Here is a 25,109-nt window from a genome sequence, read left to right as displayed (position 1 = left end):
TGGGCGCGGCGAGGTGGGGGGCACAGCCTGCATCCCTCACCTTCTCCCCTCCGAGCTCAGGGGGTACTAGGGGTGCGGGCAGGGTGGCCCTTCTGGAGCAGCAGGGCCAAGCCTGGAGACAGTGTCCTCAGAGGCACAGAGGGGCCACGGTCCTCCAGCCTTTGCCCCAGCCCCCTTTCCCGCCTCCCACGGGGGCAGAGGGGGCCTAGCCATGGCCATGGCCATCTGCGGAGAGGGTGGCCTTGCCCTTGGCTGCAGCGGCAGAGGCTTGCCTTGGGGTTTGGGGGTGTGTGTGTGCACCGGCACTGGGGGCCCGCGCCCCGCCTGATGCTGGCTATGTGAGCACCCGCCAACAGCAGGCTCATGGGAGCTGCCGTGCACTGCCGTCAGCTGCTGGGCCCCAAGATCCCGAGGTGCCCACCGTGTGGGAGCCCACAGCCGGTCCCGAAGCAGACCCTGCCCAGCCGCCTCTCTGGCCGGGACCCTGCGTGCCAGCTCCGGGCACAGATGGGAGGACCAGGCAGAGCACTGCTTAGGGGTCAGCAGTGCCCCCACATCCCCCGAGGGCTGCTGAGTGAGGGGCCTGCAGACACGCCACTGGTTCACATCCCGGGGTCACAGGCCCGGGGGCGCTCGCCTCGCCCCAGCTCCCTGGCGGCCGCGGTGCCTTGTGGAGGAAGAGGGCCCGCCGCACCCCAGAGGAAGTCGCTGCTTGCACTTGTGTTTTCTTCCTGATTCCGATTGTTTAGCTCTCGGAAGTTTGCTCAGCTCGGTCTGCCTTGCCCAGCCTCCCCAGGAGCTGTAGGGCCGGGGTGGCTTCTGCGGACCGTGGTGGCCTCTGGAGACAGTGGCCCAGCGGCTTCCCTGTGTGGGGAAGAGGAGCTGGGGAGGCGAGGCCCTGTGGGTGGGCTGGTGACCTTGGGCCAGTCTTCCCGCTCGCGTCCCTGTCCATAAGAGGCGGGTGCAGCCCCCCACTCAGGGTGTACAGCCCCCCACGCAGGATGTGCAGCCCCACGCAGGGTGTGCAGCCCCCCACGCAGGGTGTGCAGCCCCCCATGCAGGGTGGGGCTGCAGGTGGACTCTGGCTGGGCAGGGGATGTGGCTTCCCTGGGGCCTGGGAAGGTGTCCTCTCGTCTCTAGGAGATAGGCAAAAGCCACGGGATACTCTGAATTGGCCAGTCTCTCGAAGGCACCTGGCTTCAAGCTGGGTCGGCAGGGGCAGCCTGGGCTGAGTGGCCAGAGGCTGGTTGCAGCCCCGAGAAGAGGGGTGGACGGTACCCGCTGCGGCTCTGGCAGGGTCCGAGACAGCAGAGAGAGAGCTCTGTCCTTGGTGAGGCCGACTGTGAAAGGGGCAGGATGGTTGTTACGACCCAGGCTGAGCTGGATTTCCGGCCCAGGAAGGATGAGCCTGGCCTTGAAGGGCTGGGGCCTGGGCGGGTGTGAGAGCTGCTGTCTGCAGCCCCGCGGGGCTGGGCATGCTGTCCCAGGCGCAGCTGGGGAAGGAGGCCAGGATATCCTGTCCCCCTCCTGGTCGGGGAACCCCTTCTCCGGCCAAGAGGAGAGCAGCCCTTCCTGTGCGCGCCTGGCCTGCCCTGTTTGCCGGGGTCAGGAGGCAGGAGGCCACCGCCAGGGCACTGCCCCTGCCCGCCTGGGCTTCCTGCCCGCTGCCCCCAGTCCTGGTCTGAGGCTCTTCACTGTGGGGCGGCGTCTACTCTAGTTCAGGGCATGGCGGGGGCCATGGCCTCTCTGCTCATGGGCCTTGGAGGGGCTGTCTGGTTGGGGGGGATGCCTGCACTGAAGGCAGACCCATGGATTCTGTAGCAGCCGGCCCCACCACTGGCCTGGGCCCCCGCCTCTGACCATGGAAGGCTGGGTGGACGGGGCCCCCAGGTTCCTCGTCCCTCCTGCCAGGCCAGGGGCCCCCGGAACCGCTCCTCACTGCTTTGCCCTCTCCCCTCCTCGTTCCTCCCCGACACCCCTTCCCCCAAACCCCACCTCTTGGGAGCTGCAGGGTAACACAGGCAGACCCCCTGCCTCGGTTTCCCCAAGTCCCCTCCACCCACGTCCCTGCTGGTGGGGAGAAGCTTGGACACTGGGGGGAGTCTTGGGGGATTGTGGTGGGGCGCCCGGGAGTGCATCCCGTCCCATCCCTGTCCTCCCGCCACCCTGCCCTTCCCGGGTTCCTAACCACTTCCTGGCGGTTTGGGCGGCACCTTCACAGCGGGCGTTAATCATTGATGGTGCTGGCAGCTGGCCTGGCTGTTTGCTGGGCAGAGCCCGCCCACCCTTCGGAAAGTGGAGGCCGGTTGCTGAGTGTATCCCCCCTCCCCGGTCCCTGGTGCCGCTCTCACCCCAGGCTCAAGTCAGGGTCTTACAGGCCCGGAAGGGGAACTGGTAGGGGAGGACAGAGGTGGTCGGGCTCCCTGGTCTCCCCACCGTGCCCTTAAGGATGCCCCGAGGCTTCTCTGGTGGCTCAGAGGGTAAAGAATCTGCCTGCAATGCAGGAGACCTGGGTTCGATCCCTGGGTCGGGAAGGTCCCCTGGAGAAGGGAATGGCAACCCACTCTAGTGTTCTTGCCGGGAGGATCCCATGGACAGAGGAGTGGGCGGGCTACAGCCCATGGGGTCGCACAGAGTTGGACACGACTGAGTGACTCACACTGACGACTTCCTGCTAACTGTTGCTCGGCCCCCAACACCCTGGGAAGCTAGGGGGGGTTCCTTCTACTCCCCACGTCACGTCCTCCAGGACCCGGTCCCTGGTCTCCCCCTTGCTGTCTGGAGACCCCGCATTGCCACCCTAGATCCATCCAACTGTTTCTGGACCCACTGCCCTCTGCATGTCCAGTGCCTCGTCCTGGCCTGGTGTTAGTTGGGGAGCCCCCTGTGTCCCTCATACCAGGGCCTGCCAGCAGGGGAGGAGGGCTCCTAGGAGGCAGAGTGGGAGGGGAGGGACGGTCTGGGAGGCGGGGGCCCCTGAGCTGGAAGGCGCACCAGTGCATGCGAGGGTCTGGGGCCAGGGGCCGGCCTGGTGCAGGACACAGGGCTGGCCGGGCGCTCAGTCCCCAGCAGGGCCCAGGCTTCATACCCCCTGCTGCCCCGTGGCTGGGCCACCCCAAGTCCCCACCCCCTCTTCTGCGGCAGGCTTGGTGTGTGCTGGCACCTTCGGGCAGGGCTGCTCAGGTGGGAGGGAATGCTTGCCCGTGCCTGGTGCTGAACCGTCAGCTGCCCGGGGACTCGGTGCCCATGGCCCCAGCCTGCGCCTGGGGCTGGAGGGGCAGGAGGGGCAGGAAGGGTGCGTTAGCACTCGGCGCCTGTGCCTGGGGAGCTGCCTAGAGCAGGTTTCGTGGAGCCGGGGTGGGGTTTGGCCCAGAGGAGACAGACGCCGGTGCAGCCAAGGCGGGCCTGGGGCGCTGCACCCCCCGCCCGCCCACCCGGGGCCCGGGCTCCACCTGGGGTGTCCAGTTCCCACGCCCTGGCTTCTGGAGGTGCGGCAGCTCGCAGGCCTCCCCCTGCAGAAGCCAGCTCTCAGGCTGACTCTTCAGCGTGAACAGGGCTCAGCAGAGCAGCGGGCCCTGGGGACGCTGCTAGAAGCCAGAGGTGTCCGTGGTCAGGGGCCCAGGTCCTGGTTTCCCACCAGCTCTGGGTGCCGGGTGCCGAGTGGGGAGGTGCTCCTGATGGGGACCCTGGGCCGAGCACCCCCACCTCCTGGTCTGGTCCAGGGACCCGGGGAAGCTCTTCTCAAACCGCGTTCTGAGTCGACTCTCAGCTTGTGTGGCATCTCTCGTGGCTCCTGCCCCCGGTGAGATGGACCACCGGGACGGTGTCACGTGCAGCCCCCGTGAGGTGGAGACGGTGTCCACAGGTGCGGTCATGCCAGGAGATGCCGCAGACGCGTACATGTGGAGGTGCCTGGGCTCTGCTGCGGGGAGAGTGAGGGCCAGCTCCTCCACCTGACCTTTCACCTCGGGCGTCGAGGCTCTGGGTCTGGATGGGGGGCCTGGCAAGGCCGGCTTCCTCCCCAGGAAGGCGCTTTGGAGCAAGGGGCAGAGCATGGAGGTGGCCTGGGGTCCCTAGGCAGGTCAGGTGGCTGCAGTCTGTCCCGAGCGCAGAGAGGGCCAGGGCTCTCCCTCCCACAGTCCCTGGGGTGCTGTGACCACCCCAGACCTCACAGAAGGTAGGGGTGCAGTTGGCGAGGGCCGGGGCCCAGCTCTGCTGCAGGTGGAATGACAGCTGTGACCCCAGGGGCCTGAGCCCCAGGGGCCATTCTTACACGCGGCTTCCGATCGTGCGATGACACTTGGTCCCGCCATGGTTTGCCTTCCGCTGGCTGGTCCAGGTGACCCTGGGCCCCTTCTCTGAGCCCCGTGGGTGCAGGTGCTGGGGCAGAGGTACAGCCTGGCTCTCCCTGGGCCCTGGAGGAAGGTGGAGAGGGATGGGCCTGTGCCCTGTGCAAATCCAGGCCCACAGAGGGGAGGGGACGGGCCCGTGGTCACACAGCTGGTGTGCCCAAGGCTGCCCGACTCCAAAGCCTGCAGCTCATCCTGCCCAGGATCTGGGCAGGCCTGTTGAGGCCCTGGGCGGGGGTCGTAATGCTGACCCTGGGGTGGCGTGGGCCCGTGAGGGGTGGGTGCCCCCGTTTGTTGGGGGAAGAGAGGAGAAAAGGAAGCTACATCTGGGACACAGGCCGGGCCTCCCCGGACGTGCCAGCCTGACTGGTCCCTGGCTGTCCACTCCGGGGGCTGCCACCCTGTGGGTGGGGGCCTGGCCTTTGGAGGCCTTGATGGGCTGTTTTAGGTCTCTGCCCTAAAGCCCTGCTGCCCGGAACCACAGGCTGAGGCTCAGCTCGGAGGCCTCCCCCTCCAGGAAGCCTCCCCATGTTGCCCCAGGCAGAGCCGTGCCGCCCCTCACGGCCACCCTGTTCCGTGGTGCTCAGAGCCCCCAGTGGCTCAGCCGCTCCAGAGCTGGTGGGGCGTTAGTGTGCACTATTCTCAGTGCCCCTGGGCATTGAAGGGTCCGAATGGGTGGGCAGGGCCACTGGAAGCTGTCTCGATGCACAGCCCGCACCCAGCAAGCGTAGGTACTGGGGGCAGGGTCACGTGGTGTGCGGCCCAGGAAGCCCAGAAGCCCTGCGGCCTGGCTGTGGCGGTCAGCCCACGCCCGGCAGCCCTGAGCCCCACAGGCGGGCGGGCCTGATGACACTGGCTGTGGGTATTTTTATCCAGCGACATTCCTGAGCTGGGGAGGCGGGTGAGCTCAGAGAGTGATGGGCAGGCACCCTGGGACCCTCCTGGGGCTGCAGGAGAGTCCTGCAGACCCCCGAGTGTTCGTGGAGGGGGGTCTTTCCAGGGCCCTTCCTCCTGGAATGCCTCCATCCTCACAGCAGCCCTTGCTGGGCGGGAGCGGATCCTCGCTGCCGGGGCGGAAAGCCTGCAAAGGGAGTGTGTCCTGAGGAGGGGCCGGAGCCCCCGTGGGTGCGTGCTCCGTGCCCGAGGAGGGACGCCTGGCCCAGGGAGGCCACGTGTCGGTGTCTGTGGTGGGCTCTGGGCACAGGGAGGCCCAGCTGCGGCCCCAGGCACTCCGTGGGATGTTGGGCTCCGGGCGCAGGGAGGCCCAGCTGTGGCCCCAGGCACTCCGTGGGATGTTGGGCTCCTCCTGTCAGAGGAGGACGCTCGCAGCAGCCCCCTGACACGCACACACTGTGCCCACCTCACAGGGGCTGCAGCGGCCGCCCCTGGGCCCGCCCTGACCACTTGGGCCTCGGGCCTGATCTCTGCTCACCTTCTCTGCTCAGTGACTTGTGATAGGGAACCTGAGGCCAGGCTGCTTGGCTCAGCCACCCCAGAAAGCTTCTCTACTTCTGCCTGGATCTCTTCCGACACTGAGGTTCCCTGTATCACGCCTGGTGTGCGCGTGGGCACCCACCCCTGCTGGCCCATACCCCGCTCTGCAGAGGCCCCCCCGGCCGTGTCGAGGAAGTGCCTGATGGCTGCCCTCTTCTGACCTCCCATAGCACCGGTCCCACGCCTGTCTCTTGTCCGAGGCACGCTCCTGGCCTCCCCTGCCCATCGGGTGTCCACCAGAGACCAGGAGCTGTGGGCTTCCCCTCTGTGTCTCTCAGGGGTGGGCTTCCTTCTCTTCATCTTCTGAAAAGCACGCCGTGGGACAGTCCCTCCATATCCTCCTGCCAAATTTGCTGCTGAGCACTGTGCAAAGGTCTAGAGGAAGTCAGAAAAAGGAACCAGAGTCCCCACCCTGCCCCTGAGTCCCTCCAGCCTTGGAACACTTCTCCACATGGAGATGCCCAGCCATGCCAGGACCCCCACTTCACCACATGCCGCCCCCCGGTCTGGGCCAGGGGCCCCTCCTCAACTGCCAGGCTGACCCTGCTGAGAAGGGCCCACAGGAGGAGCCCTGACCCAGAGGGACAGGCCCCTGACCCAGAGGTGTCCCACCCCTCATGGAGAGAAGCTGAGGGTTCCCAGGGCACCCAGGGGAGCGCCACATGGTGCCTGAGCAGCCCTGTGGCCACGTGCTTGGGATGTATCATCTCGATGGGCCACGTGGCCTGGATTTCTGCTCCAAGACATCCCCAGCTGGTCTCTCTCAGAAGTCACGTCCACGTTCTTGGCTGGGAGGCTCACAATGTTATAAAACAAAGCTCAGGTAGTAAAAGCAGTGTTGCACTGGCAGGCGGACAAGCAATAAAACAGAGTAAAGAAAACCCACGTGCGGACCCAACCGCACACGGAGATTTAGCCGGAGCTGTAGGCAGCGTCTCCAGCCAACGCGGTTTTTGGTAGCTGACGCACCGGGAGGAGCAGGTGAGGGTGGACCGACTTCTCTTGCTGCGCCCTGGGGTGGCTCCCAAGTGGTCGGAGGACCACTCGAGCGCCAGGAGGAGACTCAGGGACCCTCCGCAGCCCGAGGGTGAGGGTGGGAAGGCTTCTCTGTGGCTCAAAGCCGGCGCATTAGGGAAGCGTTACTGTACTTTCACGCATTGGAAAAGGAAATGGCAACCCACTCCATCGTTCTTGCCTGGAGAATCCTAGGGATGGGGGAGCCTGGTGGGCTGCCGTCTCTGGGGTCACACAGAGTCGGACGTGACTGAAGTGACTTAGCAGCAGCAGCAGCAGCAGTGTGGGAGGGAGATGGCGTTCATGGGCACCACCAGCTCGTGAGACGTAAAGAGACTGCTGGAAGACCAAGGGAGGATTGAGATACATCCACAGGGTTAATGTCTCTAAGACAGAGAGCCTTTCTAAAACAGAGAAGGAGAAGCCCAGTGGCCCCAAGAAAGATGAGCGAGAGATGTGAGTGGAGAGAGTTCGTGGGCAAAGCAGCTGGCCGGGCAGCTCCTTAGACATGCAAGAAGGTCAGAGACACAGAGGTGGGGCTTTGCGGGGTCCCCCCGGGCCGGCGGAAATGCGGCCGACACCCTCAACTGGTAGCAGCCGAGTCTGTGGGGAAGAGCCGCCCCTGCCGCCGGAAGGCCTGCGAGATGGTAGATTCCGTGCGGAGTGGGCTTTGGCATTTGGCTGCGCCTGGCGCTAGCATGCTTGCCCATACCCCTGGGCCCAGAAGTCCCGCTTCCGGGGACCTATCTTGAAGATACTGCCCCCTTCTGCCCCCACCCCGCCAAGACCAAAGTACATGTGCACAGGGCTGATTGAATTTCTAAATTGTTTGGAAACTGGGTTTTTGGCTGTGCGGGTCTTCGCTGCTGTCGCACAGGCTTTCCCTAGTTGTGGTGAGTAGGGGCTACTCTGTAGCTGTGGTCAGCGGGCGTCTCTTGGTGGGGAGCGTGGACACTAGGGAGCCCGGCCTTCAGTAGTTGCGGCCCCCGGGGCTCCAGCTGCTCTGCGGCCCATGGAGTCTTTGCGGCCTAGGAATCGAACTCTTGTCTCCTGCATCGGCAGGAGGATTCTTTGCCAACGAGCCACGAGAGAAGCCCAAGGCTGACTGTTAAAGCGTTCTTTCTAACAGCAGAAGATGGGGAGCTCGAATGCCCAGCTGTAGGAGGCCGCTTGGATTCACGGCCTGCAGAGTATTGTGCAGGCGAGACGAAGGGACAGTGTAGTCTCCACATGCTTTAACGGAGTGACTACCAGGAAATGTTTCTTTAATTTTGATTTTTTTTAACAGAAATTTTTATGTGTTGGCCATGCGGTGTGCCGTGCTGGATCTTAGTTCCCTGACCAGGGATTGAACCCACGTCCCTGGCATTGGCAGGTAGATTCTCAACCACCGGACCACCAGGGTAGTCTAGTCAGGAAATATTTTTACGTGGAAAAAAACCCCACACAGACGGTGGATAAAAATATAACAAGCTGCGGCTCCTCTAATAAAAGAGGACACTGATAAATACTTTATATTGAGCGTCCCCTGTGGCTCAGCCGGTAAAGAATCTGCCTCAACTTCATATTAAGGAGCAAAAGTAGTGGAAGGATCAGAGCCTCTGGGCAGGGGGTGCATAGCAGAACCCAAACGTTTCTAAGGGTAATTTGATGGTTGTATGGGCTTGACTTTGGAACCTTGTAAATAGTTCCCATAATTTTAAATATAAAAGCAACCCCCGATCTCCCAAATCCCTAAATAAATCTTAACTAGAAAAAGAAGTCCCTTGAAACATAAGTGACCCTAAGCGTCACTGACGGGGTGGAATGATCCCCAGAAGGGGTCTTGTTTCAGGCAACCTGCTGCCAGTGGGTTGTCTGCTCAGGACGAGCAGGGCTGAGTGTGTGCACGCGTGCTCTTGTGATGGTGTCAGGGCTGTGGCGGTATTTGTTTTGTTATTCTAAGTGCCTTGTGTGGGAATCGTGGGGTGAGGCTGCCAAGGAATGCTGGTGTCCCTGAACGCTGGGACGCTGAGCGCAGAAAAGAGCTGGCAGGTGCTGTGTTCAGCCGCTCACTCATGTCTGACTCTGCGACCCCATGGACCGCAGCACGCCAGGCTCCCTGTCCTCCACTATCCCCTGGAGTCTGCTCAAACTCGTGTCCATTGAGTCGATGATGCCATCCAACCATCTCATCCTCTGTCTCCCTCTTCTCCTCCTGCCCTCAATCTTTCCCAGCCTCAGGGTCTTTGCCAGTGAGTCGGCTCTTTTCATCAGGTGGCCAAATCCTAAAAGATGATGCTGTGAAAGTGCTGCACTCAATATGCCCACAAACTTGGAAAACTCAGCAATGGCCACAGGACTGGAAAATGTCAGTTTTCATTCCAATCCCAGAGCAGGGCAATGCCAAAGAATGCTCACACTACTGTACCATTGCGCTCAATTTCACATGCTAGCAAGGTAATGCTCAAAATTCTTCAAGCCAGGCTTCGACAGTGCGTGAAATGAGGACTTCCAGAAGGGACACGTCTATCCTTATGGCTGACTCATGCTGTTATATGGCAGGAACCAACGTAACATTGTAAGCAATTATTCTCCAATTAAAACCAGCAACAGCATGGTTGCTGTTTACATGAAAGGGCTAGACAGAAAGATGGACCCGTAGCTCTGAGCATCCCTGGCTCCCGGTTTGTGGTTCCAGGTTCCCTTTCCCTGGAGGGACACCAGGGGTCCTGGGGAAACGTCCACATGCGGGGTTGGGGCAGGGGACACATGAGGTGAGCCCGGAACATCGCCCCAAGAGGGAAATCAGGCATCCGGTCAGGGTCCCAGGGGCCCCGTCTCCGGATTTGGAGTCAACTCGAGGACGTGCCTGTTGGCTACATTGCGACAAGTCCAGAGTAACACCCCCCTCAATGGATTTGGCCTCACGAGGAGCTTCAGCCCCAGGCTGCACCTCAGCGTTGTTGCGATGCGTGCCTTTGGGCCACAGCATCACTGGCCCACAGCCTGGCCAGCCTGTTGTCTCATCCACACAGTCTGAGTGGTTCCTTCCCTCTCCAGGTGGGGTCAGGCACTCAGGGGGCACAGCAGGTGTGGAGCAGTGGGCCTGGTCAGACCCAGCGCCCTGACTCATCGAGGCCCCTCGGCCATAAGACGGGGGTCAAGGGAGACAGGAGGTCCTGCCTCTGTGGCTGGGGAGGTCCATCTCGGAGGTGCCCTTGCTCCCAGGCACGAGGCTCCTGGTTTCTTGTTTGGGGGCCTTGTCATCCGTGCACAGGGAGCCGTCACATCAGTCTTGTCCGCTGGGGGGCTGAGGCCCTGCGCCCCTTCCTGGGGACGGGGTCCTGCTATGGGAGGGAGCCCTGTGCACCCGTGGTGCTTCCTGGGTCTCAGGAGTTTGAGGCCTATAGTTGCTGTGGAATAAGGGGAGGGTCTGGGACCCCTGGGCCAGTACAGGGCACAGCTTGGAGTAAGTGTCCCCGAGGGATGGGCGAGTGGATGGGTGGACAGACAAATGTAGTTGGATGTTGGATGGACAGGTTGAATGATGGATGGACAAATGGATGGATGGATGTAGGGGTGGATGGTGGATGGACAGGCAGAATGATGGATGGACAGATGGATGGATGGGATGTAGCACTGGATGGGTGGACAGATGGATGTAGAGTTGGATGTTGGATGGACAGATGGATGGATGTGGGTGTGGATGATGGACAGACAGATGTAGAGTGGGATGTTGGATGGACGTGGGGGTCGATGGGTGGACAGGTGGCTGGATGACTCCACAAGGTCCCAGCACGCACCGGGTGTACTGGTCACCTGCTGTCCTGAGCGGGTCTACAGGCAGTGTGACTTTGGCCAGCCTCGTCCCCAGGGTGGTCGGGGTGGATCAGCTGTCCTGGGACAACCTAGCTGAAGCCCACGACCTAGGAAAGTTGCAGAAAGTCCTTGGTTGGGGGAGACCAGTCCCGCCGTCCTGCTGGGGTCCCCAGGCCTGTCTTTGGGAGGGCTGTCCTGTGGGCGGCACTTTGGGACGCCACGGGAGCCCTGTGTGGCCTAGACCCTGGGCCGTGGGCGCGTGGGTGGATCTGCACGGTCCCCGGGCTGCCCGCCGCAGTGGGTGAGGCTGGGAGCCTGCTGCCCGGTGGGGCCAGTGCCCGTGCACGTCTGTGGCATTGGGTCTGGACTCGCCCCCTCCCTCTGACCGTCTTGTCCGGCTGCCCCACAGGCTCCAGCGAGGGGCTCAATTTCTGGAGCGTGCTGCCTCAGGTGCCACGGAGCCTCGGGCAGTGGCAGTCCTCTCAGCGCCCCCCGCGTCCCCGGGAGACCCCACGGCGCCGGGCCTGGCTGTTCTGTGGGTGCTTCCTGCCCACCTCTCGTATGCCCTGGGGTGCGGAAGGGAAGGGTGACCCCACAAAGAATCAAACCACTCGGGGAAGCCCGGCAGGGCGAGGGGCCTGGGGGGATGGGAGGGCAGAGCTCCAGCTTCAGTCGAGCCAGCCCAGCAGCTGTGTGGGGGCCTAGGTGAGGGTCCCGGCGTGTTTGAGACACTTGGGCTGCTGAGTGGGGGGGTGAGGGCAGTGAGGTGGATCCCAGGAGGCCCCAGCTTGCCTGATCGTGGTGGGAGCCCCACCCGATGGCTCTGCTCCCGGCCTGTCCCTGACCGGTGTCAGGTGAGCCCCTGTGTCCCTGGAGAGGCCTGCCCTCCACCCCCGTCCCTAGGCTGAGGATGGAACAGGAAGTGGGTGAGAAGCCCCTGGGGGTGGAGGCTGCTCTCTTCCCACCCCCGCCTGGCCCCCTGGATCGAGGCTCAAGGTCCCGCAGGTGGCTCGGCGGGGGTGCGGGCACCTCACTCCCGGGCACTTCCCAGGCAGCGCTGGAATGTTCTGGCTGCCCTTGCCATGATGGGGACGGGCGGGGCTGGGGGTTCTGCGGGCCTCGCTGGCCTCATCCCCAGGACAGGCCCCCCCCCCGCACTCTTATCAAGGTCTCTGGCAGGCCGCCCGTCACTGCCAAGTCATGCTGCCCCGGGTGTCCGCGGGCCTCCTTGGTGGGGGTGGAGTGGCAGGCAGTCACCTGGGGAGGGCCCCCCTTCCCCCCGCCAGGGTGACTCGGTGCTCGCTCAGGGAGCTCGGAGACCACGGGACCGAGGTCTGACCCAGGTTTGGAGGACTCAAGGCTCTAAGCAGTGGCCTCCTGGCTACCTGAGACCCAGGATGCTTCTTAAGAGGAGGTCAGCCCGGAAGCAGCTGGCCAGGCCCCTGGCTGTACCGGCCACTCCAGGGTCCATGCCCCTGGGGCCAGCTCCTCAGGAAGTGCTCGGCAAACCCATCACGGGGAAGGTGGAACCGGCACCCGGGGACTCCTTGTTGGGCACGGGGCTTGGTTTGCTCACAGGGGACCCAGATGAAGGGCTGTGTCTGCAGTGAGGCAGAATGTGGTCAGCAGGGGCGCCGGGGGGCGCGTGCAGCCTGGACTGGCTGTGACCGCGGCAGGCAGCAAGTGCCCACTGGCAGCAGACAGTCGGCCCCAGGGTCACAGGGCCCAAAACACACAGTCGAGTGGATGGGGTGGCCCAGAAGTGGACACTGAGGGGCTCCTGGTGGTCACCCCTGGGTGTGAGTTCTGGGTTGCAATTTTTAAACTGCTTCTCTGAATTTTCCACTTTGAAAATATTGGTTGTTTCAAAAATCATTTTAAAGGGTCGTCTTTATGAACATCAGCAGCCCACAGGCCCTCGCAAGGTCCTGGGGCCCCTCACCCTGCCAGTGGCCGGGAATCCCGAGGGGGTTGAGTGTGGTGTGGGGTCAGGAGGGCAGTGAGGCATCCGTGCCCACCGGCGTCCAGAGGCTGCCTCCGGGTTGGGCTGGGACAGGCCTGGGCCCCCGGCCCTGCTCTTGGGGAGACTTGGGGGCAGGGACTGCAGGGTGTGGGCAGGGCTGCCGTGCAGGGGACCCCAGCCTCTCTCAGGGGACCCCAGCCTCTCTCAGGGTCATGACTGCACTGCCCGCTTGGGTCCCTCTCGGCCCAGGTCTGGGGCGGTCCTGCCCAGAGACAAAAGGAGCTGGCTGATGGCGGGGGGCGAGCCTCCCAGAGGCCTCAGCCCTGGGGCAGGAAGGGCACCCCAGGGCCCGGACAGCAGGCTCCCAGGGCCTGTGGGGTCTGCGAGCAGCTAGTGCTATGAAGGACAAGTCCGGCTACAAGTGTCCGTAGTAACAGCTAACGCTTCTCCGAGTGGCTTCGCTCTTTCAGGCCCGTGTATAGTCTTTCTCCAGGCTGCTCATTGATTCTTTGTTTTTCTTCTTTATCAGAGAAGCCTGATTTCTGTTTCAGCTGCAACAACACTGACCCCTGTGCCCAGCTTGGGGCCGGGCTGCCCATGCAGGAGGGAGGCTGGGCCCTCCCTGCAGCTGCGGCCCTTAGGGTGGTTCCCTGGGCTGGCGGCCGGCTGCCCTCTGCCCGGCCAGGTGGCCGGAGACCTCTGACTCCTCCGCGGCCAGGCTTGTCTTAGGGTCCAAGCTGGAGGGGCTCATGCCCAGCAGGGTGGGAGGCAGCCGATGGCCCTGCAGCCTGTCAGGTGGGTGGAGGCCTCGAGGGGACAGGCACGTGCCCAGGTCCCATCAGGGTGGGTGGCAGGGCTGTGTCGACCACCTCCCGGGAAGGTCCCTTGCTCCCTGAGTTGCTGCTGGCCTCTTGCTCTGGGCCAGCTCAGCCCGGGGCTTGTGCCCTGGTGGTGGGGGACAGCAGCCTGGGGGCCTGCTGGGTGTCGCAGGGGCTATGAGGGGCCGCTTTGCCTGCTGGTGACTGGAGCAGGTACTCTGCCTCCTGGGTGTTCCCGAGGTGTTCGGGCCTGAGTTGAGGATGCAGGTCCTGGGCCCGGCCTGCCAAGGGTGGGCTGGCTTGGTGCTCTGCCTCCCACCACCACGCTGCATTGGGGGACCCCAGACAGGAGCATCTGGGGCGGGGCTTTGAAGCCTGACGCTTGCTTCCACGGACGGGTGTGTGTGGTCGGCCCCGAGCCTGGGCAGCTCCCAAGGACGGCCTGGCCCATCTGCTCGCCTACCCGCGGTGCCCCCGGGAGCAGGAAGGTCATCCTCGGCTTGGCAGGCCTGGTGGGAGCTGAGCCTCCCTGGTGGTTCTGGATCTGGGTGGTTCCTGGTGGCACCTGCCCAGCTGGTAACATGACCTGCCCTTCCTCGGGGAGCTGGGTGACCGCCTTGGCATGGCCTCCCGGAGTGGGGGCTGGGCGCAAGGGCACTGCACCCCCTGGTCCTGGGCCGAAGCCTTGACCAGGGAACTTGGGTGAAGGCTCTGCTCAGGACGTGTTGCTGATGAGGCTGGACAGTGACCGCCCTGTAGCTGGGGGAACGGGTGGGAGAAGGGGCCGCCTTGGCTGAGCTCTGGCCTGGACAGATGGGTATTAGTGGGGCAGACCCTGGGCTTCCTCTCCAGAGGGTGGGCCTTGCCCCTCTGTGTCTGCACCATTCCCGATGCATCTCCCACTTTGCAGGAACAGGGTGGGGCCTTGCAGAGTGAGGGTCAGGAGGCACTGTCCTCAGAGGGGTGACGGACTGGCAGTGTTCCTGTCCCCTGGGTGTGTCCCGGAGTGGGAATCAGGGTGGCGTCACAGACATCTGCCCCACCTTGGGGCTTGGCCTCTGGTGTCAGCCTTGCCCCGGGAACATGATCCTGGAGGCCAGAAGGCCCTGTGCAGAGCTCTCTGCTGGCTGGCCCTGCCCGTGGTAGCCAGGCTGCAGGAATGCTGGCCGGTGTCGTGAGGGCAGGCACTGCCAGGCGGGCATGAAGAGAGAGCGCTCCTGTCTGCAGGGTGGTGTGGGGCGGGCAGGCTCTGTGCCCCGGCCCTGGACGTGTCTGGCATGATGGCGGCTTCATGCAAGGCCTCAGCTGTCTTATCTGCACCGAGGATCGTGAGAGCTTTCGGTTTATAGTGTAGGCTCCCCTGCTTGCCCCAGTGCTCCTGGCATTTTAATCTGGATCATTCCTGGGGCGGTGAGGGGGGCGGCGTCCTGTACTCTCTGGGGCAGCAGCACCGCTGGCCTCGGCACCCACCAGACACCAGTAGCGTCCGCCCCCAAGTTGTGCCGGTGAAGGCATTGCCTGGTGTCGTGGAGGGCAGGCTGCGGCTTAGAGCCCCTGCTCACGAAGGGTTGAGGAGGTCAGCACCCAGCAGGCCTGGAGGGCAGCGGGCAGGTGAATGCTGTGGGCAGCCCTGCCAGGTGCAGGGGCGCCATCGTGGGGAGAGGGTGAAGGTCTCCTTGAAGGGTGGGCCTCGTCCACAGTCCGCTGAGCCAGTGGGCGTGTCCCCGGCTCCCAGTGGCCCCAGGGTCAGTGCCTTCTAGTGGGGGGCGCAGACCCCAGGGAGGACCTCGGTGCAGATGAGAGGAGAGCTGGGAAGAGATGCGGCCTCCCAGGCAGTCATCGCCCGTGGGGACAGCCAGCCACAGCGGTGTGGTCTCAGCGTGGTGTCCAGCCCAGGGGCATACCTCCAAGCCAGGCCTGGGGACATCCTGTGATGACGCCGTGGTCATGGGCCCATTGGGATGGGGTCTGTGCCCCCAGGCTGAGGCTCACGAGTGACCCCAGCCTTGGGCGTCTCAGGCTTCAGGCACCCCCTACCTGCCAGGTACCTGAATGAACCCTGAGCCTGGGCTTCAGGCAGCCCCCTCCCCCTCAGTGCCCTGGGCCTGCAGTTCCATGTGACCTGGCGTCCAGCTCAGCTGAGGCCACGCCCCTTGCCCCCATCAGCCACTCCCCTGGGGGGCTGGCCTGTGCCTCGGTAGTGCCCAGTGGGCAAATGAGTCCCCAGGGACTGCCCTGTCCCTTCTGCTCCGCTGTGCCCTGTGCCCCTGAGCAGCCTGGATGCCATGGCTCACCTGTGCCTTCTGCAGCCACTTCCCAGGGCCCTGGCGGGGCTCCGGGTCACGGCAGGTCGGGGGTGGCGGCCCCAGGCCCTGCTTGCCCTGTCCTATCCATCCACTGCTCGGGGGGCACCCCACGGGCATGCCCCACACCTTCCCAGAGCTGCCTGGCTGGCAATCCTGGGCATGGCCAGCCGGTGTGGCTAGGGGCCTTCCCAGGCCATGGGGGCCTGCAGGGGGTTCCTGGGTGGGGGCCAGAGGGAGGCGCTCCCAGAGAGGTCAGGAGGCAAGAGGGGCCAAGCTGTGGCTGGGCAGCTGGGCAAGGCTGCGGCCGTTGAGCTTACACCCCGCGCCCAAGCGGCTCCTGGGCTGAGGCTGAGCCGTGAAGGCCCTCAGGTCTGGTGGGAGGCGGGTGCTGACTGTGTCCCGTCCCCTCATTCCTGGAGGGGTGGGGCACTGTCCCCTGGCCTGGCCAGACTCCTGCAGGGCACGTGGTGTGGCCGGAGGGCCAGCTGAGGTGCCCTGGGGGAGGGCGGACCCTGTGTCAGGAAGTGGCCTTGCAGAGGCCTTTGAGATGGCATCGGGGTGCAGGGGCCCCAGGGGGCGGTCTCGGGGCCCAAGGCAGGCCTGCTTCTGCCCGGCTTACTGCCAGCGTGCCTGCCATGGGCCCCTTCTCAGAACACTTTTTCCAGAACAGCTTTGCGTGTGTGTGAGGTCACTTCAGTCCTGTCCGACTCTGTGACCCCGTGGACCGTAGCCCGCCAGGCTCCTCGGTCCATGGGATTCTCCAGGCAAGAATACTCGAGTGGGTCGCCATGCCCTCCTCCAGGGGGTCTTCCCGGGTCTCTTATGTCTCCTGCATTGGCAGGCGGGTTCTTTACCACTGGAGCCACCTAGGAAGCCCTCGGAACAGCTTAGTGAGATACAACTAACATCCAGTTAACTGCTTCAGGGTACTGGGTTGGCCCCAAAGTTCAGGTTTTTCTGTTACTCTTGAACTCTTCGGCCAACCCAGTACGCAGCTTGACCAGTCTTGACATATGTAGGTCTCCCGAAACCACCGTCAGCCTGGCGGGCACATCCGTCAACCCCCAAAGTGTCGTGTCCCTGGGGAGCCCTCCCTCTCGCCCTGCCCCCAGCCCCCAGGTCTGTGCTTGCTGGCGTTTTCAGAGTGGGGGGGCCCTGCCCTGAGCACTCTGCCTCGCTCGGCACCCCCAGAGCTTCGTCCCGGGCGCTGCGCACCCCTCACAGCGGGGGAGCAGCCATCCGCAGTCGGGCCATGTGGGCCTCCGCTCGCCTGGCGACGGGCATCTGGGCTGCCTCCAGATGTGGGCAGTTACGGGTGAAGCTGGTCTGAAAGGTTGGGAAGGGTGTGCTGCTTGCTTTCTTGCTGGTGACGTCAGGGTTCTTTGTGATGTCCTAGATGCAAGTCCGTTTTCACCCGCCTGCTCTGTACAGGTTGTCCGCGGTCTGTGGCCTCATCCAAAGAGGAAAAGCCTTTGATGCTGCTGGAGAAGGATGCCCCTGTTTGTCTCTCTGTGGACTGTGGTTCCAGTGCTTTGTCTAAGCAACCTCTGCCTGACCTGAGGCCCAAAGCTTTTCTGTTTCCTTCTAGGAGGTGTGTTGTTGTTGAGCTGTGCTGTTAAGCTGTGTCTGACTCTTTGCGACCCCAAGGACTGCAGCACGTCAGGCTCCACTGCCCCATCACTGTCTCCTGGAGCTTGCTCAGATTCATGTCCATCGAGTCGGTGATGCCATCTAACCATCTCATCCTCTGTCATCCCCTTCTCCTCCTGCCTTCAGTCTTTCCCAGCATCAAGGTCTTTTCCAGTGAGTCAGCTCTTTGCATCAGGTGGCCAAAGTATTGGAGCTTCAGCATCAGTCCTTCCAGTGAATGTTCAGGGTTGATTTCCTTTGGGATGGACTGGTTGGATTTCCTTGCAGCCCAGAGACTCTCAAGAAGCTGTGTAGTTGTTGGTTGGTGTTGGGTTTCGGTTGGGTCTGTTTGAGTCCGTTTCTGCATCAGACTGGAACTGCGATGGAGGCTCCCTCCTGCACGTGGGCTCACTGCCGTCTGAGCTCCGTGTGGAGGGCCCCCCTCTGCTCCCCACCATGTCCGCCCCCCGCCCAAGTGTCCTCAGCACTGGTCCCTGATTCTGGAGCCTCTGACGGTAACGAAGCTTGGCTCACACCTGTCCACCTGCTGGAGCCCAAAGGCAGGCAGCACAGCCCCCATCTCACTCCACCCGAGTCCTGGATGGGGGAGGCCCGGTGGCCCCCATTCCCGGATGTGGTTCTGAGCGTGGCAGCATCTCAGCCTAGTGTGTGTGTGTGTGCAGGTGTGCATGTACTTGTGTGTTTACACGTGTGTGGGAATGTAGGCGCGTGTGACGTGTGTGGGTGTGTGCACATATATGGAGTCTGTGCCGGGGTGATGCAGGAAGCACGCAGTGCCCCTGAGGCTGGCCTGTGCATCTCAGGGTGGGGGCCTTGCCCGCAGCGGGGGCGGTGAGAGCCAGGGCCTGGGGTCCGGCAGAGCAGCGGAGGGGGGTCGTGCTGAGAGCTCTGAGTCCCCGCTGACCTGAGTGCGTGGGTGGGCGGCCAGCGGGTGGGGCGCTGCTTGCTGACGCGGTTCCTGCCTGCCCTTGAACTTGCCCCTCTCCTGTCTGGGGTGCAGGGGGCCATCCCTGCCCCCTTGGCTGAGGAGTGGACACGGTGGGCCTGTGAGTGTGGCCAGGTTCCGTGCTGTCTGCAGGGGCCTTGGGAGAACACCCCGACCTTCCCGGGGGGGCTCACAGCTCTGGACCTCAGGGCCCCCGACTCCCAGGTCCCAGATGGGCAGGGAGAGGGGGACTCTTGGCGAGGGGTGGGGGTGACCGTCACTCAGGGAAGGAGCCTGCCCCCTCCCCTTCAGTCTTGGTCCCCAGGTGGGCGGCACCTTCCGGGCAGAGCAGGACACAGGGTCCCATCCACCTTAGGCCCCACCTCCCACTCTGGCCCCGGAGACTCCCTCCCCAGCCTGGACTCCCCGAGAGACTGGAGCCCCAGAAGGCTCTGCGGCGCTGAGGCGGGGCTGGCCCCGGACGGCAGAGCAGGAGCTCTGCTGTTGGTCCTCTGCCAGCTGCTCTGCATCTGTCCAGCGACAAACCCACGGGAGGGACAGGGGCTGGGCCATTGTTAGCTCGGGGGTTGCGGGCGGGTATCAGGGTCTCAGTGGGGACTCTGCTCTGGGGGCTGTGAGGGGGGTGGTGGGTCCCGCCAGGAAAGCTGGTCTTGAAGATGCAGGGTGAAAGAGGGTTGCCAGCCGCTGGCGGGGGACTGGCGGTGGGGAGGGGGTTGTGCTGGGCGGGGGCAGTGTCTATCCGGGTCTGCCGTTGTGTCCCCAACAGAGACAGTGCCTGGGGCGGGACCTACGGTCAGGGCGTGTGGACAAGCAGGCGTCAGTGACCTGGCGTTGCTCTGCTGGCCGAGGGCTTTTCTCCATGACCCAGAGCCTGCCGGTGCCTCCCCGAGCTGGGGTGGGCGGGCCAAGGGCAGCCCACCAGTCTAGAGCTGAGTAGGTGGGGCTGCAGCTGCCAGTGGACACATTCCAAAGCGGCCAGCAGGTGGTCGGGGTTGCCTAAGACCCCCTGTTCACCCAGCGGTCCTGCCTGTGGGACCCCAGCTGGGTTGGGGTCTTGGAAACGTTCACGATGCCACCCACTCGCCGTGGCCCTGGGGCTGCCCTGACGGAGGCCCGGCGTCAGGGTGTTCCACCTGAGCTGGAGCTCCTCTCAGCGCGGCCAGGCCTCCTGCTTTTCAGGCCTTTGTGGGCGCCGCATGCAGCGGGTGGTGTTCAGGCTAAGTGTCAGGAACGGGGCACTGGCATGGGGGTGTTTTGAATCAGGATGGATTGTTCTAGGTCGTGATGGTGGTGGTCAGCCTTACAGGGGTGGTCCCGGACGTGTGCTAGCTGCCCGTTAGGTGCTTGACCTGAATCAGCCTCGTTTATGGACCGGGAAACTGAGGCATAGGATGCCCAGCAGGTGAGAAGCAAGCCACATGGGAATCCAGATGCCCGACTTCAGAGAGGCCTCTGTGTGAGTGTGTGAGTGTGTGTGTGTGTGAGTGTGAGTGTATGTGTGTGAGTGAGTGTGTGTGTCTGTATGTGTGTGTGTGAGTGAGTGTGTGTGAGAGTGTGTGTGTGAGTGAGTGTGTGTGAGAGTGTGTGTGTGTGTGGCTGTGTGTGTGTGAGTGTGTGAGAGTGTGTGAGTGTGTGTGAGAGTGAGTGTGTGTGTGACTGTGTGTGTGAGTGTGCGTGTATGTGAGTGTGTGTGTGACTGTATGTGTGTGTGAGTGTGTCTATGTGTGTGAGTGTGTGTGTGTGTATGTGTGTGAGAGTGTGTGTGTGGCTGTATGTGTGTGTATGTGAGTGTGTGTGTGTGTGTGTGTATGTGTGTGAGTGAGTGTGTGTGTGTATGTGTAGAACTTATTACGAGAGGAAAGTCACATCACTAAAGCCTCCCGTTTCCATCAGCTGAGAGCGCGCGGCTCTGCGGTGTCCAGTGTTCACAGCACTGTCCACCGTCACCTCTGATTCCTGAGCTTTCCATCACCAAATAGGAAGCGCCTTACCAGTGGCCCCAGCCCCAGCGGCCAGGCTCTGCTCTCTGTCTGTGTGGCTTTGCCTGTTGCGGGTGTCTGGTATAAACGGAGGCATGCACGTGTGGTCCTGCAGGGCCATCAGTTGCTGTATTCTCTCAGGCTTTGCCCGTGTCACAGGCTGGGTTCGAATGTTGCCGCTGCGCGCTGGATAACATTCCCCTGTGGACGGACCGCATGGTATTGACTCACTCGCCCTCTGATGGCTTCCAGGGCTGCCTCCGCCTTCGGGCTGCTGTGGGCAGTGCTGCTCTGAATGTGTGTGACCAGTGTGTGTTTGCACACCTGCTTTTGATTCTTTGTCATCTGCACCCAGGAGTGGGATGACCGGGTCATGTGACTGCTGGTTGGAGCTGCCCGGGGAGGGGTGGGGGGGGGGCCTCGCCTGCAGCAGCACATTCTGGGGACGTCCACGGCGGATCACGGTGTCCACCCACGTTGGCTTCTGTCCTGCCCGCCCCACACCCCTCGTGCTCTGGCCCTGGACAGAGTCCATGCTGCCCCCACTCTCCCCCGTCACCCCATCACTCTGGGTGCCCAGCCCTCCTGGGACCAAGTTTCTCCCTCCCCGGGAGTGCCCCCGCTTCTGTCGGATGAAACCCTGCTCTTGGGCCCCTGTTTGAAGTGGCAGTGGCGTCTCAGCCCCTCAGTTTCTACCTGTCATGAAAAAGTGCCACAGTGATGGCCGGCCCCGGGCATATCCGGGACAGGGTGTGACCCAGAGCGGGGCCCTGGGGAGGAGCGGCTTTCCTCCAGGAGAGTGGGAGGGCCGCTTCGGTCTCCTTCCCCTCCCTCCTCCCCCCTCCTCCCCCTCCCCTCCTCCCCCTCCCCTCCTCCCCTCCTCCTCGAGCCCTGCCCCCAGCCTTGCCCTCCTCATCCCTCCTCCCTTTTTGCCACCAGACTCCAGATCCCTCTCCCACAGTGCCACACCTTTCCTCCCCTCTCCTCCCAGCTGGGCTGGTGCTCCTGGGGGCTCCGTCTCAGCATCACTGCACACGCTTACCTCTGCCCTCCAGTCGACAAAATGGTAACCAGTCCACCTCTCAACTCTGCACTCCGCCCCACCTTAGGCTGCCTTCTGTCTCCACCCTGGAAGGCCAGACTTTTTCATGCATGTGAACAGTGGCGAGAGCCCCCTTACTAGGAGTCTCTGTCTTAGAACTGACTAAAAAAACACATATGCTGTCTAGAAAAATCACAAGGTCAGGTACAGCACCATCAGAATCAAAGAACGGCTGGAGATTTTCAAGCGCGTGCACCAGGAGAGAACGGAGGCTGCAGCCTTAATCTCGGGTGAAGAACCAGGCCGAGTGGTTAAGAATGCACCCCGTGATGCAGGAGGCCTGGGTCTGTCCCTGGTTGGGGAAGTGAGAGTCCACGTGCTGTGGAGCAACAGCGTCCACGTGCTCCCGAGCCCACACGCCGCAACTGGAGGGTCCATGCGCTGCAACTAAGTCCCAGTGCAGCCAAACAAACAAAAAATGGTAACAGTAAAAAGAACCAGGGCAAAGAGGGTGATTTTGAAATACTCAAATACAGTCAGTGCTGAAGCTGTTCATAAAGGTATTAAGACAAGAGTTGTTTAAAATCCAAAGAGAAATAAGCTCATTCACTCTTTGATCAAGAAAGTAAAAAAATCATTTGAGTTGTTAACATAATTAAATTGATAGATTTGCCGAACTTTGCACCCTATAAGCAATATTCCTGGCATAGTCACAAGCGTTGATTGCATGCTAGACTGAAAAAGTCTCAGTACAATCTAAAGTCAGCAAGCTATACTGGAGTTCCTTGATTGCAATATAAGGTTAATGCCAACGACAAGTTGTAATTAATAACAGGCTTTTAGAAAAGCTACTTAGCAGTGAAAGCAGCAGCAGCACTATTACCACCTGAGACAGTAAAGTTACAGGGATGTGTGCACATCTGTGCTCTGAGGCGAAGTCGTAGCTGCCGGCACCGTCATTCTGAAAACGGGAGCAAATACATGGACTAAGCACGGACGTTCAAACCTTCTGTCAAAGAAAAGCAGAAATGAAGTAATAAGCCGTAAGAATAGGACTTCTCTGGGGCTCCAGCGGTTAGGAACCCACCCGCCAATGCAGGGGACATGAGTTTGATCCCTGGTCAGGGAAGAGTCTGCAGGCCGTGGATCGCCCAAGGCCGTGAGCTGCAACTACTGAGCCCGCGCCTCGCAGAGAGAGAAGCCGCGGCAGTGAGAAGGCCGCACACAGCAGGTAGAGAGTAGGCCCTGCTCCCCGAACCCAGAGGAAGCCTACAGCAAAGACCCAGTGCAGCCAAAAAAAATAATAAAGTTTTAAAGAGATAAGCAGAGAAGATAATATCGGTTCAGTTCAGTCACTCAGTCATGTCCAACTCTGCGATCCCATGGACTGCAGCACACCAGGCTTCCTTGTTCCTCACCAACTCCTGGAGCTTGCTGCTCAAACTCAAGTCCGTCGCGTTGGTGATCCCATCCAACCATCTCATCCTCTGTCATCCCCTTCTCCTCCCGCCCTCAATCTTTCCCAGCATCAGGGTCTTTTCCAATGAGTCATTTCTTCACATCAGGTGGCCAAAGTATTGGAGTTTCAGCTTCAGCATCAGTCCTTCCAATGAACACCCAGGACTGATCTCCTTTAGGATGGACTGGTTGGATCTCCTTGCAGTCCAAATCACTCTTAAAAGTCTTCTCCAACACTACAGTTCAGACGCATCGATTCTTTGATGCCCAGCTTTCTTTATAGTCCAACTCTCACATCCATACACGACTACTGGAAAAACCATAGTTTTGACTAGATGGACCTTTCTTGGTAAAGTAATGTCTCTTCTTTTTAATATGCTGTCTAGGTTGGTCATAGCTCTTATTCCAAGGAGCAAGCATCTTTTATTTTTTGAATTTAATTTTAAATTAAAACAATAAGCAAAAAATTTGGATTGACAATCGTATTCAGGATCTGATTCTTGGTTCTTTGAGAAATAAAGTGACGAAGCTTTCATAACTCCAGTCAAGGAAGAACAGCAAGTATATAATTTTAAATGAGGCATGAGAGGCTCTTGTGTAATATATTTAGATAAGGTTTTAAATTTGACAGTGACTTGTACAGGTCTTCCAACTTTGGAACTGTGATATTGGAGAAGACTCTTGAGAGTCCCTTGGACTGCAAGGAGATCAAACCAGTCCATCCTCAAGGAAATCCGTCCTGAATTGTTCATTGGGAGGACTGATGCTGAAGCTGAAACTCCAATACTTTGGCCACTTGATGCAAAGAACTGACTCACTGGAAAAGACCCTTATGTTGGGAAAGATTGAGGGCAGGAGGAGGAGTGGACGGCAGAGGATGAGATGGTTGGCTGGCATCACTGACTTGATGGACAGAAGTTTGAGTGAGCTCCAGGCATTGGTGATGGACAGGGAAGCCTGGCATGCTGCAGTCCATGAGGTCACAGAGTCAGACATGAGTTAGCAACTGAACATATTTAAGAAACTTTGTGAGGTAGTTGCCTATTTGGGAGAAGATATTAAAGTTGTACTAGTAAGAAGTAGAACATCTCAGTAGGTACGAGGTAAATCTGAAAGTTCACACAGTGGGTGCCATGTGCTCTGAGCACGTTAGAAGGTGAGGGGATGGAGGGACAGCACACGGTCGGGGCACGGGGCATCTGGGCGCCGCCTCAGCGGGTGCCCCCTGAATGGAGCTTTCATTCTGTTTGTTTGAAAATTTCCGGATGTGGGATCAGAGAAAACAAGAAAATGTGTTTTGAAGAGTGACTGGGGGGTTCTCTCCCAGAAAGCGTCTGGCCAGGTGACCCACCCCATGTGTTGTTGCAGAGAACGTCCACCCAGGCGAGCTGCTCAGGGCAGGTGACTGTTGTAAGCAGGGTGCTGTTGGGAAAGGCAGGCAGGGCTGGCGGGGAATGGTGTGGGCCAGCCTGTGCACCCGTGCAGTAAGGAAACCCAAAACAACACAGCAGCCAGCTCAACTCAAGAGTGGGTTACCGTTGACCCCACGTGGGAACCCCATGTAGGTTGGTTCCATAAGGAATCATACTGCTGCTGCTGCTAAGTCGCTTCAGTCGTGTCCAGCTCTGTGCGACCCCATAGACGGCAGCCCACCAGGCGCCCCCGTCCCTGGGATTCTCCAGGCAAGAACACTGGAGTGGGCTGCCATTTCCTTCTCCAGTACATGAAAGTGAAAAGTGAAAGTGAAGTCGCTCGGTCGTGTCCACTTTTCGCGACCCCGTGGACTGCAGCCTACCAGGCTCCTCCGTCCATGGGATTTTCCAGGCAAGAGTACTGGAGTGGGGTGCCATTGCCTTTTCCATAAGGAATCATAATCAACCCTGCATATTCATTGGAAGGACTGATGCTGAAGCTCCAGTACTTTGGGCACCTGATGCAAAGAGCTGATTCATTGGAAAAGACCCTGATGCTGGGAAAGATTGAGGGCAGGAGGAGAAGGGGACGACAGAGGACGTGAGTTTCAGCAAACTCTGGGAGATGGTGAAGGACAGGGAAGCCTGGCGTACTGCAGTCCGTGGGGTCGCAGAGTCAGACACGACTTAGCAGCTGAACAACAGTGACCCATAATGGGGGAAATGGATGTAGCTCACGAAATGGGAGCGTCCACACTGACATGCCTGTGTGCGGTTGTGAGCAAGTAAGGGGGTGATGACACTGTGTCCCCAGTGTGGACGCCAACCAGGGAGGTGGGGGAAGTGGCGTGAAGGAGCGGCTGAGGCAGGGGAATTT

General features: G+C 61.2%; 1 protein-coding gene across 9 annotated transcripts in view; it reads left to right on the top strand.

Moving 5' to 3' along the window:
• The window catches only part of KCNQ1 (potassium voltage-gated channel subfamily Q member 1), a 380,920-nt gene that overhangs the window by 1,403 nt on the left and 354,408 nt on the right, over nucleotides 1–25,109 (top strand). The gene's annotated exons all lie outside the window — the stretch shown is intronic.

This window comes from Ovis aries, chromosome 21 (assembly GCF_016772045.2).
Source record: "Ovis aries strain OAR_USU_Benz2616 breed Rambouillet chromosome 21, ARS-UI_Ramb_v3.0, whole genome shotgun sequence".
NCBI lineage: Eukaryota > Metazoa > Chordata > Mammalia > Artiodactyla > Bovidae > Ovis > Ovis aries.
Note: the sequence above shows the minus strand (reverse complement) of the source record. Positions and strands in the feature narration are given on the sequence as shown.